Genomic DNA, 676 nt, shown 5'->3' on the forward strand with positions numbered 1-676 from the left:
TACATACCATTATTAAAGTAACCCCAAAAACATACAGTTAGAGTGTGATAGCCCTGAATCCATGTACCCACCTTCCAGAGGAAGTTAAAAATCCATGAATTTCTCACGTTATCAGCCCACAAAATGAACTGGATAATAGTTACAGCAGCCTGAGTTATAGGACCCATGTTTAAGTAAGGGATTGCAAATGGGAGAGATAAAGCTGTGGCCACATGGAGCCTGCACCAGGGTATGCTGGACAACATGATGCCACCTAACACAAAACTGAGGTAACTCAAGAACTGTTATTCCTTTTTCACCCTTTCCTCTCAATGCCCTCAGGCCTCACGTTGGGCGCCAAAATGTGCCCTGGTTTGAAAGGCAGGAGTGTGCTAAGGAAAGGCAGAAGCCTCCCTCTGAAATGAAGAACGTGATACCTCATCCCTACAAATTATTATCATTTTGGAATTAAGGGAGCACTCAGGCAAAGACATGGGGATAAGAATAACAGGAAAGGAAAGGAAAGTTTAGGAAAGGAAAGGAAAGTTTAGGAAAGGAAAATTTAGAAAAGTTTAGGAAAGTTTAGGAAAGGACAGGAAAGGAAAGGAAAGTTTAGGACACTCTAGGAAAGAAAAGTTTAGGAAAGGAAAGGAAAGTTTAGGAAAGTTTAGGAAAGGAAAGTTTAAGAAAGTTTAGG

Source organism: Cinclus cinclus, chromosome Z, assembly GCF_963662255.1.
Source record: "Cinclus cinclus chromosome Z, bCinCin1.1, whole genome shotgun sequence".
Classification (NCBI taxonomy): domain Eukaryota; kingdom Metazoa; phylum Chordata; class Aves; order Passeriformes; family Cinclidae; genus Cinclus; species Cinclus cinclus.